At 35.1% G+C, this 13334-nt stretch overlaps 1 protein-coding gene across 2 annotated transcripts in view; it reads right to left on the bottom strand.

The window, feature by feature from the left end:
• The window catches only part of LOC113548011 (beta-1,4-glucuronyltransferase 1), a 65868-nt gene that overhangs the window by 25158 nt on the left and 27376 nt on the right, over positions 1-13334 (bottom strand). The window contains exon 2 of one of the 2 annotated variants that reach the window (XM_026948643.1): positions 6619-6657. The gene's annotated coding sequence lies outside the window, so the exon portion shown is untranslated. Of the gene's footprint in view, positions 1-6491; positions 6658-13334 lie in introns of both variants that reach the window. The other variant, XM_026948644.1, reaches the window with a different exon arrangement.

Here is a 13334-nt window from a genome sequence, read left to right as displayed (position 1 = left end):
AAAACTCGTACCTACTGCCTATATTGTATAGGTACTCGCGCGACGCGTATTACTGCGTATTTTAGGTAGTAGTCCGCGGCAAAAAAAGCTACGGCACGTAAAATGCAAAATCAAACGCGTCTTCGCCACTGCTATATAATATAACATTAATAGCTATTAATACGTTATACGTATAATCGCCGTGTCGTTACTCAACGCGCACACGAAACTAAAACCGTTTACCGGTTGAATAATAATAATAATAATAACAATAATTCAGGTACAACGATCGTGTAATGTGTACAATAAACGGCATCAATGCGTATACACTATTCAGTCATACGCGTATATTAAAGGCGTACAAATATATGGGGGGGAGGAGACGTGATCAATATTTGATGTTCGTGATGATTTTTTTTTTTAGAGGGGCGTGTGTTGGATGTCACGGTTTTTTTGGCCCCTAAACGATCTCTACCCCTCTCTCCCTTAACAACTAGATGTTATTTCGGGTAACCATTGGGTAGTGTTGTCTCGTTTGTGACAATTTCGTGTTTTTTTTTCACAAATTACAGAAAGGAGAAACCGGTGAATATTATAATATACATTATACCGCCGTGACATCGATGTGATCAGCTAACTGCGCGCCCAAAGGTCCACCGAGACGGTTATGTGACGTTTGAAATATATTATATAATGTGTATTCTATTTCCTTTTTTCCTCTTTCGAAAACGCAATTTAACCCGATTTTCAGTCCCGTCCGAATACAGCGGGAAAATGTGACAGTAAACTCACGTGTACGGGGGAGAGAAAAATATTAACTCCTAACAATATCTGCACGTCCTGAGCGCGGCTGTCGTCACAACCTAACCTACGTGAGTATATGTAATATGTACCACGTCAGGTTTTTTACCGTCCTTAAACGGCCATATACGTTATTTCCATCCAGATTTGATACTTCGAGAAATGTTTCAGACTGAGCATTTCAGATCGCATCGATCTGTTTGAACTTTTGTCCACGATGAATACCAAAAAATAAAAAATAAAAATATAGAAAATTACGCGTTTAAATATGTATACCGTTCGGACTGCCGACGAGAAAATGACACGATTCGTTGACACCACTGCAACATACTTTTTCCCTCCAAAATGTTGTCGTGCATTATTTATTGTGCCGTCCATCTGATGCAAATTTAATTTTCTATAAATGTTGTTCGATTTTATGCCAAAGGACACACTGCAATGCAGACACCTCACAATCACATATACATACATAAACGTACAAAACAATATTGTACTCTTATGCTAAAATCTGAATTAAATGGTTTTTGGCATCAGTTTATCGTTCTCCGTTGGCAATTTATAGGGTATCCCGACATTCGTTTTTGAACTAACAATAATATAGTGTAAATGTATGCAAAATACAATTTATTTTAAACGTATGATTAGAACCATATATTTTTATATATTTAATTATATTATATCGAAATTATTTCGAAAAAACATTTTATATTTCATTATGATTTGCAATACTATTAATTATTTTATTTAATACCAATAATATGATGTTTATAAGATATAGGTATAGTTTCATTTTAAAATGTGTAAATATAATTATAATTGACTGTCGGTAGTCGGTTTACGTATAGTTGTAAATTATACACTGATAAACTGTTGAATTTGTATAGGTTTACTTAAAATAAATCATTCTAAACGAATGGATTCGAATTAATATAACAATGTCCTATATATGTACGTGTGTATTATGTATATTGTATAATATTGTATAGTGTGTCTAGAAAGTTGAAATATAGGTTTATTTACTGCATGTTCGTCTGTATGCACAGAACGTTTACAAACTTTCTAGATACGTAGTATCTGTGCACACATTTTTATCAAGGAAAAATAAATTGTTAATTATTATTATAACAATATGTATTAAACTATTAAATAGACGGTGTATACATTTCAGAAATTGAATTGGTTTTTTTTCTGGGTTTAAAGCGTAACTACAGTTGGTAATAATTTATAGTGTATAAAACAACGTGATCAATTACACCAGCTACTTTTATATTTTATTCTACAACTAATTTATAAATTTAAATCAGAGTCGACACGGGTAGCCTATGCTATTTGGGCCTATAATCTGAACCTATTGCAAATCCGCTAAGTGCACGAATAGCTCCTACTTTGAGACATCCAAAAGATGTTAATTCCCGTTCGTTTTTAATTGAAGATTCAATTGGGATAAACCTGCAAAGCATAACTTGAACTAATTTTTAATCATTTCGAATCAAATACCAAATTGTCCGCTAATATTTTATAACCTATATCTATATAGCTACAATCAATTAAGTCTAAGTAACATAATGATGATATAATAATAGTATATATACACGATATTCTATTATAATTATAGATAGGCGTTTTGCCGGATTGTTTTTCTGCTCCAAATATACTTCGCACGTGTGTATTATCTACTCGGGAGCTCAAGAAACAGCTATGCACAGAGATTACTGCAGCTGGTACATTATTTTTACAGTGGTAATTTATTATAATTGCATCTTGATACGCATAACGTCGGAATTGTGCGTAAAAATAATGTTCAGAAAATTCGTGTTAAATGTGGGAAAGAAAGACATTTTTATAAAACAATAATTTTATTAGCGTTCCGTAAAACTTGATCTGTATTAGGTAATAATTGTTATCACTTAACGAATGATATTATTGTACCATCTGCAATATAAAGAAGTTTGTGTAATGTATAATTTGTTATCGGTAATGATAAACAGATAACAAACGATTACAGACTACATAAAATTACACCATTTAACGTTGTTTTCATTGAATTGCCCCGCGATTATGGACTGATCACAGTATCAAAGATACAACACATGGCTGTGGCTTAGTGAAAAAAGAGCAAAATCAAAAAGTCTTATTATAATTTTTTATTTTTTTAATAACGTCATTTACTATTTGTTAAAATTAAAATGGTAAGTCGTGTATGTTAAGTTGCTCATCGTATTTAATAATTTTTAAACATATATCTATATCTAAATATCACAACATAGTGACATTGGCCTTCGTTACACCGAACCATAAAAGTACTTTGCCTATATGTTATACAAGTGTCTAAATTATAACGGAATTTACAGTAAAAAATTTTTCAGATGGCCGTGAAAAAATTCGACAATAGTGTATGCGATTCGTTTTTCTTTCTTGTAAAGAACAAACTTCGTGTGTCCTAAATGCACGACGAACGTGAATGGGAGGCGCGTACACATGAAAGTCGCCGTCGGGTCTGAGAGTATATACGATACATAGATTGTGCGGTATATCTGCGTGGTAAAACAGTATTATAGACGCGGAAGAAGAGGAAGAGAAACGACAACCGCAGCACTGCAAGCAGACGATCACGACACAACGCGTTTCCACGCGGCAAAGACTCCGTCGCGCCGGGTCATCCATAGACTTCGCCGTTGCGAATTACCGCAACAGTGGCGATGGCCGACAGCTATATAATATTAGTGCGCTTGCAACAACCCGTGTAGGATATAATGTATAGAAATCGTTATTTTAATGACATTATACCGCCGATAACAGTCGCAGCTTGTGTATACGCTATATGACCGAATATACGACTGAGGGGGAGGGTTATATGCTTTCAGCGTTCTGCGAATTACGTATTACGTAAAATGTGATCATGTATTCAAATCGCCAAACTTAACTTACGAGCAATCCTAGACAATATCTAGTCAAGCCTCCCCCTCACAACAAATTATAAGCTTTGACAAATCAAAATCCTGAACACGCCACTGCTGCAGTATTATGTGTAGGATGTAAAGTACCCACGAATCATATTTTGAATGACATTACCGCTGATAACAGACAGATCAAATTACCACTACTACACGTCTCTATTGTGTCGTAAACGTCTTAGTCGTCTTACACGTATTATATAGTATATAATATCATAATTCAAAATGTATAATAAGTTGAGCATTATTGCCAACGGTGCGCAGTGGCGTTTAAATCGAACTGACGTCGACGACGTATCATAATATAATAATTGTAGTGACGCGATCGACCGATGGTACGTTTTTTTCGTCCAAAACAACCACGGTCGACGTCGAAACAAAATCACACGATAATGCTATCTTCAAATAATGACTGTCGAAAAAATAAATAAAAGTTATGCCAAGACAAATCAATTCGTCGTGTCAATGCACTAATATTATTCGCATGGCAATGAAAACTAAAATATATGTACATAATAATAATTATTATTATTAGGACTGGGTATTTATTGGCACAATAGATCCACTAGAATACAAATAACAAAAACGTCTTTGGAATTACAATAAAATGCATTTTAAATGTATATTAATTACTAAAAATATATGTATAATGTATTCATATATTATACATTATTATTTATATTGTGAATAATTAGTTCCTTTTATTCTAAAAAGTATATCCGTACATTGAAAAGTAGTTAATTAAAAAAAATAATAAAAAAATATTTGGTTATTATCTGGAAACGACGGAAACGTATTAGTTACGTCGATTCTATTATTACTACTCGCGTCATAGCCCACGATGTATTAAAAACGTTATGTTCGAGCAATCTGTGCAGAAAAAACGCGACGGCATAATATTTTTAAATTATTATTATTATTAAATTACGTACAGATGTGAGACGTCTAACACACGCGTCAGCGTATATCAGGGTGATTATTATTATCATCGTCGTAAATTCGTTGCTGCGTCGTATTGACATCCGACGTGGTCGTATCGTATACATAAATTACATACGTATAATATTATACATAATATTGTAGTCGTCATCTTCGTTTACACGCGGATAATTGAGGACGAGCCGTTCGTCGTCGTCGCGTATATACCTACGTGTGCAGTGTGTGTGTGTGTGTGTGTGTGCGCGCGCGCGCGCGCGTGTGTGTGTATATGCATACGTTTTCGGTCAAGTACCTCGGTCTGACGAACAACAACAATAATAATAATAATAATAAAAAAACAATGTGGATTAAACTAAAATAACGACGGTGGACTTGGGAACTGCAGTAGAAGAAAAAAAACAGACCCGCAGCAGTGAAATACGCGCGCGTTTAAATTGTTTAAGGTCAGCCGTTACAGCGATTTTGTGCACAAACCGTGCAGTATATTGTACGACGTGTACGTATATATTTTACAATATTACGTGGCAGGCGTGCTTATGTTATTTATTTACTGCAGGATTAGAGACCCGAGACACTTTTTATTCGCACCACTATCACACTAGCTGTTTAGGTCTGACGTGATTATCGGATACGGTATTTCTTTTATCTCCTTCCCATCCCTCCAGATATTATTTAATTATCTCTGTCTCCGTGTAAAGTGATCATTAACGTCGAAGTTTTTGTAAGATATTTTCGTTTTTAGTTTAGGTGTATACGACGAATCGCAACGACGACCGTGTCCACTCAGCTGCGACGACGACTACTCGTACGAAGCCGTCTGCTGCAGCGGGCCGAAGGTCTCCGCGCTAATATGCGTACAGTGTTATAATATTCGCATTGTACATAGAGCGTTTGTCGCGTGAACACAAAAGTCGTTGCGAAACTATAAATTAGAATAAAATACGTACCGGAGAGTGGCGACAGGTCGGCGGCATAGTTAATTATGTGTACAATATAATAATAATAATTATTATTATACCTACTATTATGTGTATGCGCTATGTCGATTAATATGGTGCACCGTACATTTATGGAGCGGGGGCGAGTAGCGTTTATAAGTATAGTTTTGCCGAGGTGACTGCTAAATTATCACATAATAACCAGCCGGTCCACGCTGTGCTGTGCAGTGCGCATTGTTTTCGTTCGCACGTTCACGACCGCGGTATTATATAGGCATATCGATTCGACCCCGTTAGTGTATAATATTAGTGTCGTAAACTTCGGGGGATTGAATAGAACACATCCCTCCCGGAAATTTCGAGAAAATTTAAAAACGCTCTCAGCGTTCCGTGAACGTAATACGTAAGACGTACCCATCGTATACCTATACAATTGTAATTTGTTCGAAGATAACACTGCACAAGACTAAAACGTTATACTTATATACCTTGCACGGCATCAGCTTACCAAACTTGTGCGGGATCCTAATTAAGTCCCTTCTACACATAACGAATTATTAGCCCCCCTCTCCACCCAAAACAAAATATTAACAACGCCATTGTATAATATAATAATATTATAATGCCGTGCATGGTGTATGATGGTATTATAATGTATAGATTTCATAACTCCAGTGGCACGCGTTGTATATTATACATAGCCAAATAGGCGATGTCGAATACGTGAACGTATGCGTATAACATCATTACATAGTTTTAAAATGCGTTAATAGTACTACCGTATATTATTGTGTAGTATATTGTATACATACAATATAATATACATTATTATCATTATAACGCGCGGATTCGGATTTTAAGAATATATATTATTAGTTACCCAATACGCAATCCACAAATTATTATATTGTTCTCCGAGCCAGTTTCGATATGTTATTATAAAACTGGTACGTCTAAATGTAATATAATAATTGCATGAGTTTTCGTCACGTCACGTGTGCACTTACTTCATTGATCATTAGCTTCGAGTCCTCGACGTCTACCGGCTGTAACAGAAACAATACCAATATACGTTAATAAAAAAAAATACGAAAAAACACTGTGTAATAATATATTATTATTATAAAGTCGAAGTCATAACAGTTGAATGCAGTATGAAATATGTATGAATTATACAGTGTACGACGCGCGCGAATGTCGTACACCGAGGCAGGCGTACTTGTTATATTATTATTTTTCTCACTACATAATTTTATTACACATTTATCGTCCGGGTATGCGAGAGGAGGTCTGAGCGAATTTGTCTGCACTCGATCCGACGGCGGATTACAACACGCGCATAATACGCCGGTTACAAGGTTTTAATGCGACAAACACAATCCATCTGCAATAATAAACGCAACAAAAGTCGTAGACACCGCGAACCAATAAAGCAAATGTAGGCGGTAGGTACCCACATAATAAAATATAGTACGTATACAATAGGTCCGAGTTGCGAAATTCAGTCCATGTATACATCACGTTTATGCTTTTTTTCCGATAACTTTTTAACTCGGTGATTAACCTCAAATACCATGCAGCAGTTGACTTTTGAAATAAACAATTATTACTACAGTTAGGCAATGGTAATGTTGTTTTAGACAACAATTATCACTGCGGTATAATATATGCACCATTCAAACCTATTTTCTAACATTATCGGTTTAGAAATTACATCATTGGTACGCAAACAAAATTAAGTGCGTAAAATATTATACGTGTATACATATATATATATATTGTTTGTGTTTATAGTGAATTGTTTGAGAACATGACATTATATACGTTTGAAAATAACTAAGTACTTGAAGTTTATACCTACCAACCTATGATATATAGTACACCGTATTATGGACGAGACCTTGTCATCGATCATGACAAAGATGACCAACCACATTATGATTGTTGTTTGATGTTTTTCGTATACAAGTGTACGACTCTATTAGGTAACGTTAATCAAGGGCAGTCTCGTTACTCCCTTGTCGTACGTACATAATGTGTTATAACAATGTTGTATAGCTATGCGGTCACAAAAGGTTCATTTGTCTCAGATCTACCACAAAGGCCAAACTATCGAAACATATTGCAGCAGTGATGTTGAAGTCATTCCGGTATACTCGGAAATATCTGCTATGATGTATGTAGGGAGCTGTTACAATAGTTAGACACGAGTATGTTATATTAAGCTAAATATTTTCTCGATGGCTTAGACGATGACACGAGTCATCCGCAACCACACGATCGACTACCTTTCTCAAAGCGTTCACATAATCAATTGGATAGTTGTTGCGCAATGCAGTGGTAATTATCATTGACTGTTGTTGTAGTCGACGAATACAAACGCATTTGATACGATAGTTTTGACGCATAAATTATTATATGATACCTATACTCATTGGGTATAAAGAACGAAAACTATCGTTGTTGTAGAGCTAGATCGGATGTAATAACATTATAATATACCTAACTATCGGTTTTTCTTTTTTTTTTATTACGAATCTTCAAAATATCCTGTTATAGTGTTATGCAACTGTATAAAATATTATGCCTAAAATCAAGTGTATAAATTTATCATATAAACATAAATGTAAATGTCATTTCTTTGTTTTAACACAAAACATAGTTGCATAACATATCAGGTATATATGATATAATAAAATAAAATGTCAAAGAAAAATAAAAAAACTGCTAAAATCTAATTAATAAATTTGTTAAACGTGTGCTGTGTTAATTGTTAAACGCTGACGATTTTTTTTTTTTAAACAACATGTCGATAAAAAAAAAATCTCGTTTTTTCGAAGTGGAATATTATGCAGAAGAAATCAAAAATAGCGTTTCGTAGTCTAGAAAATGTATACTTATATGACATATATTATTATAATCTAATAATTGTCGTAAATAATCGGTTGCGGATATTCCCGCGGAGCTTCCACGCACATCCGGCACAGAGGCCGGCCAAGGACGTGCGGGCGCCACCGTCTGTCCCCGCCCATTCTAATACGTGGACCGGTTCGACGTTCCGAATTGAAAGCAAATAAAGAATGATAAAACACTCTGAAAATCCCAAGCCACGCTGACGCCGCCACGTCTTCGTCACCGCGGCTGTATCAAATTCTGACGACGAACGGTTCTATCTCCCTCGTCATGTACGATCCTATACAGTCGCAAATCCTACGCGTGACCTGTCCGCTAAAAAACAAAGTAGTCCGTTCCGCTCTAATGGTTTTCGTGCGGGCGGTCGCCCGATCGATAAATATTATGTTAATTCCGCGTAAAACGGCAGTCGCATAATCCTATTTAACGGAAAAACAAACAACAAAGTTATAAAAACAAAGTATTATAATAAATAAACGCATAATATTACACAAAGTATAGGATTTTTCCGCCAGAAAAATAAAATTCATGCGTCGTAAATATTGTATTTGTTATCTCCCCCCCCCTTTTCTCTCACTCTCTTTCTCTTACTCTATTCTTTTCTATCGACATATTTATGTACCATACGATATAATACGTGTTCAGTTAGCGACGACCAAATGGAGTTGGTTGAAGAATAATTATTCTACTTTTAGCTAAATAGAAATCATCGAATTATTCGGATATCTCCGAGAGTTTGAAAAAATATGCGTATAAGTACATATATATTAATTTGCATTTTTAATCCACTTTTAAAAATATTGAAATTCTCGTCCGGCGTCAACTGATCGGTCCGAGTGTATTCAAATATAACATTTAGTCGAAGCAAACACTGCAACTTTAACACAAAGTTAGATCGTAATCGATCTTTAACATTATTAGTAATTTAAATTTTATTCAATTCGTAAGAAGTGACTATTGTTGGTCCACGATGAATTTATTTATCTTAACATTCTTGTATTTTGTTTTTGGCTTAATAACATCAATATGATATCGACTTCACGATCTTTAAAAATGGTAAACAATTTTTTTTAGATGTTGAACGGTGATAGTTTTTGTTACAAGCCGACGATATATTGCAGGACATAAAATAATGTGACAGTTCGAACATTATTACATTGCTTTGATCTCCGCTGAATACATTAGATCCAGCCTCATGTTTACCCGCTATTGCATATAATAAACACGTCGTCTTATTTGTACATAGTTATTATACTTATTATCATTGTTATTAAGCTGTTATTGCGTTTGCTTAATGCGCGTCGTCGTGTGCTCCTCTATAGTCCTCTCTCAACAGTGCACGTCACTGCCTATATTAGTATAACCATTAATTGCTCGCGTAGTATTTTCTACTTTGTCGTGCCGTAGGTAAACGGTGTAAGTTGTATGTTATTAAATATAGCGATCTCTACTATATACCATCACATTATAATAGATATTGTATACATGCAAGATGCAACGTCCGAGCAAAGCATTTAGCATACAATACTACTACATGATATTGTGTACCAAGCGATTCACCAGGCATGCTCATTGCTCACCCCTATTTTACATTTAATAATGAATTTATTCAAATAATGATTTTTAAGATTTTCAAATACATATCAAGACTATTATTTTGGAATCCTTGAGATTTTTTTGTACTACTTAGGAGTAGGTATTATGTGATAATGTACAATTATGTTTTTCAAATAAGAACCCTCCTTTTTTATTATAAATTGTTTAGTGGACAATTTTTTTAAAAATGTTGATTTACCTAGCTTAAAATTCGAATACGTAGTTTTTCAGCTATACTAATTACTATATTAAAAACAAGAGTCTCTTTATAACGTTGATTTTGATACGTCAATAGTCACGATAAAACTACCTGCTAAATAATTTATTGTTTAAAAACGGATCGCCATTTAAAAATAGAAGTTTTCTTCACAGGAAACTTCTTGGGTGGTACAAAAAAATGTCGAGAATTTAAAAATATGTATTTTAAGTATATTTTAAAATTTCAAAACTTAAATTTTGAATAACTGCGTTATTAAAGAAGAATAAAAAGGAGGTAACCGTGTTTGGTGAATTATCCTGATGTGTAAAATATCATGTGCGGGAAAATGACCGGCGGTTTGCTGTAGCGTGTACAGTATATTATCTAATTTTATATAGCAGTGTATCTACGGTACGTGAGCCGATTTCGCACACATACACACATACCCACCCACCCACACGTATGAACAAAATATACATGACTATATTGTATATATTATGGAATAAACACGAATATATATTATATTGTAATAACACTGGTCAGCGGCGGTTCATTACCATCGGCCGAGGCGGCGGCGGCGGTGTTCCTCGTCCGCTGGAGGTCGATTACGTTTTGGTACTACATTATCGCAGTCGATTTTCTAACGCATTCGTCGCGTCTCTTTCTATTCATACACAAAACTCTATGCGGGAGGGGCGGCGGGGGCAGCGCGACGAATTGACCACGCGATGTCCTCCTGCCCATTCTCGTCGTTCTCTTGTCCCGACATCACACCATAACGAAACGCGTGTGATTCGCCGGCGCCGCGGCACTCAATCACGTAACAATATACGTTACATATATAATTTTAAATTATTAATTATATATATATATATATATATATTGTATAGTACACGGGATTGGTGGGTCTTTTATCGAAGAACACGGTACGTTATTTGGTATTTTGGTACCTACGTGTCTAGGTATAGTAGTAGACTTATTGTGTTGTGATGAGTAACCTTACTAAGGTTAGTCTAACTCAAATCGAAATCATATTCACGGCAGTAAATTTCCTCCGAGTTCGTACTTCTCGTGCAACGGTAAAATCCCGGTAATAATAATATGATATAGGTATATTTTAGCGCCATAGATATAGTAAATACGGACGGCGAGAAGAGATAGGCGAAGGGAGGGAGAAAAAAGTTTGCCTTGGCCGTGCCCATGGCTTGAACAACTGCTCTCGATTTCTTCTAGACCAGGGTCAGCTTTCTACGTGTCGCGGTCGCGCGCCCCCGCAGGCCAAAATTATTTAATGCAACCGAACGCCGAGCATTCCACTCGTATAGGAAAGTGCGTGAAGAATTTGATTATCGCATTATTACCACCTCGACCACAGCTGTTATAATAATATACGTATGGTGTCGCTCGTCGGATACCTATCAGATGCACGTCAAGAAGTATATATAGTTAGCTGTAGACGACGATAATATAGCTTTTCACTGTTCTCGTCACGGAAATTCGTGATATACGCGCCTTCGTCTACTACTTCGCAACGGTCGGTAAACATAAACAGTGTACCTATCCTATCTATGATATACGTGTTATCACTTATCACGCGAAAACAGGTATAATTTGACACATTGCAATACCATAACCGCCTTGTTGGTTTCGGTGCATATTGTAAAGACGGTATCATGAACGCCCGCGGGAAATTTATTTGCAGTGAGGGGCATGATAAAATGAAATATGTAAAAAAAAATCTATACTTGAATTAAAAAATCAATGAAATTTTTATTTAAACAATTTTTAAAATTATATTTGAAGCAAGAGAGACAAGTGCCTTGTCTTGTATCCTTCCAGCGCTTGGACGATATGTACCTATATGTACGCCTTGACCGATTGGGTCGGGTCGGATCGGATCTAGTCGAATCATTGAAATATAAAATAATATCAATACGAAAACCGTAAAGTTTCTTTTTACCTTTTCCACGTAGTTCGATTAGCATAAATAGAACGTTTCCGGTGCGAAATGTGTGCACCGTTCGGGGCTAATGAAACACATTATACCGTATATATCACTCGTTATTATTACGTTAAATTTATAAAACAACTTGGCGTGTTTAAACGCGCGAGTTTGTGCTGAAGTTATTATAACCATTGTGTATAAATAGTAATTACGATAATAATAATATTATGATTCCTGTTGCAGTCGGTGACAAAGTTGGAAGTTTCGCTGCCGAGCGTGAATATATGTCGCAGTTGTCGTCCGTGATGTATATCATAATAATTATAGTACGTACCTATATATAGCTTTCTAGCGTCCAAGAGCGTTTGGTGTGAGCTCTACAGTGTCAACAGAAGCGCGTGCGTACGAAAAGAAAAATACTTTATAGTTTATACTAATTAGTTTTAATAATACAATTGCATAAATGGTCATGTCATGTCTTAATTATATTTATACACCGAGTTGTGAATCTCGATAAAATACACTAAATAATCGAATATTAATACAAATGCTTTACGATCAAAATACATGAGTCGATCACACGTCATATAACTATATAATGTATTATATAACAATACACATTATTAAAAAATTATAATTTTAAATGGTTAAATCCATTAGACATAGTATGCAAGTAAAAAACATAGTTATTAAATAACAATTATTAATATGATTAGTTTATTACTATTATACACTATTGCATATATATAACTAGGATATTATATCTTCAATAACAGATAATATTATGTTGTATATTATATAATGATATGTAGGTATATCGTAAAATCTACTTATATATTTCGTTGCGTATCCAACACGCGCCCGAGATGAGTGAATATAAACTTACTGTGTACGATAAATTATAATGATGGAAATAAAAGTAAAAATAAAAAAATTTCCCGAGAACACAAGACACTCGGATTCCCTACAGTTGTCACGGATGGTATCGGTCGCAATGGTCGCTATGAGATTTTGAACCGACTGTCGAATACGAGTAAACAAAATCAATAGATGTCGATAACTCGACGACA

The sequence above is a fragment of the Rhopalosiphum maidis genome, chromosome 4 (genome assembly GCF_003676215.2).
Source record: "Rhopalosiphum maidis isolate BTI-1 chromosome 4, ASM367621v3, whole genome shotgun sequence".
Classification (NCBI taxonomy): domain Eukaryota; kingdom Metazoa; phylum Arthropoda; class Insecta; order Hemiptera; family Aphididae; genus Rhopalosiphum; species Rhopalosiphum maidis.
The sequence above is the reverse complement of the archived record's forward strand: the minus strand, read 5'-3'. Positions and strand labels throughout refer to the sequence as shown.